Source organism: Triticum dicoccoides, chromosome 7B, assembly GCF_002162155.2.
Source record: "Triticum dicoccoides isolate Atlit2015 ecotype Zavitan chromosome 7B, WEW_v2.0, whole genome shotgun sequence".
NCBI lineage: Eukaryota > Viridiplantae > Streptophyta > Magnoliopsida > Poales > Poaceae > Triticum > Triticum dicoccoides.
In genome coordinates, this window is record NC_041393.1 from 489,941,196 (window position 1) to 489,943,309 (window position 2,114).

Sequence of the window (2,114 nt, forward strand, 5' to 3'; positions counted from 1 at the left end):
GATGGCCGGGCAGCGGTGGACCGGCGGTGGGTAGTGTTTTCGGGGCGGGCGGGGCGGTGCACCGCCGGCCACGGGCGGCGAGGGGCTGCTGTTTGGCCAGTGGTGGCTGGCGGCTCATAGGGGTGGAGGTTGAAGATGAACCGCAGGCCCTTGATTTCATATCCAACGGCTGCAAAATCGACTGACCAGAGATGAAAAAGTCAGTCGACCGACGTGTAGCCTCACCTTGCTAGTGCGTTCAGTTTCAACAGCAAAATTCAGTTTCAATAGCAAAATTCAGTTTCGACAGTTAAGTTCAGTTTCGACAGTTAAGTTCAGTTTTGACAGTTAAATTCAGTTTCGATAGTTAAGTTCAGAGATGAGCAGCTGATGTATTTTACTTCTAGCACTTTGTGGTTATGTATTTTACGTCATGTATTGGAGATGCTATTAGAATTCCACTCAGGTTAACGTTGTTCGTTGTCTCTCTTGTCCTGCTTCAGCCTCGGCGTCGTACAACTCACCGGAGCTGCTCCAACAATGAAACCCTCCATCACAGCGGAGCAGTACCTCGGGCTCCATCTCCAGATGCCTAAGATCTTCTTCCCCTCCTCCGACAGCCATGTCAGCCGGAGTATCCTCACCGGCCAACCCAATCACGCTGGGATCGACATGGCTTCGCCAAAGAGGTTGAACACTTGTTGCATCTCTTTTTTACTCTACATGTTATATATATTGTCCACTAAGCACTCGTAGTAACAGGAAATACAATTATTTTATCCTACTATATGACAAGCAGTGAGGTACCAGGCAACTTAGCTATCCGTGATGGACTCTCTTGAACGCCATCATTATTTATCTTTGCGCATTTGAGTTGTGCATTTGTTGATGGGCCTGGGAGTTGAGCTAGTATGGCAGTGTCCTGGGTCCAAAGTAATAGAAGTAGCACAAAAAACATTTTTAGCGTAGGATTTTCCTTGCTCAAGCCTAGCTACTAGAATTGCCAGTGCTTGAAAGGAAAAGTGAATGAAAAACATAGGAATTGGAAAGTTTCCTATGGTACTACTTTTCTTGAATTTGGTGCAAAGGAACGGAGCAAAGGAAAACTGTACGATTTGTTCCTTTAGTGTCTCCTTGAAAGAAAAACTATAGGAATTCTTTCACTTCTCCTCCTTTTCATATTACTATTCATCAAGCACAAGACTAAGAGATAGTAGCATAATAGCATTATAACCGTACATTTTCTTGTGGTTTGACTTAATCTCACCATGCTTTTTTGCATCCTGTGATCTTCCAATTGTTGTGAATCAAACACCCAGATTGGCAGCAATCCTGTGTTTTTAAATTCTCTATTTTGCACATGCATTCCTATCCTATTCCTGTCTATTTCCTATCCCTGCATTGTTAGAATCCTCAAATTCAAACAAACCCTTACTCAATTACTTCTGTTACAAATATGTGTCAAAGAAAACCTTGTTTGATTTGTCCTGCTCCTGCGACGCTGTGTTCCACCCCAGCTCATCTGCTCCAACAATGGAAGGGTTCACCACAGCAGGGATCCGCTCTCCAGACTATCTTTCGCCGCCTCAGATCTTCTTCCCTGCCGCCGGCAGCCACGACAACTGCATTACCATCATCAACTGAGCAGATGACCTTGAGGACTACACGGGTCCGCAAGAGAGGTCGCACTCTTCCATGTCTGCTTACGTTATGCGTCGCTTAATATGATGACATGCTACATTATCATCGTGTTCACCTATTAGACTCCGAGTCAGGTCCAAACTAATGCTGAAACTTGAGTTTTTAAATGTTTGTGGGGTACATATTGGGGCAGCAATCAGTACTATCTGTCTACTATCTGGTTAATCTCCGGTGTCTACTATGAGTTTCATGTTGGGTGCAAACAAACATTAAAGGAGACATTATCTGTATTTTTTAACTAAAGGTATTATCTTCCTGATATCATTGGTTTTGGGTCTATCCACGGTTTGCTACCATCACTCTAGATTTGTGCATGCACTCTTTACATAATCTCACTATGTTTTATTCCTATGAATGCTAGTTATTGTACACAATGGAACTGATCATGTAGAGCAAAAGAGACGAGCCTTGCGTGGCAATAAAATTTCATGCAG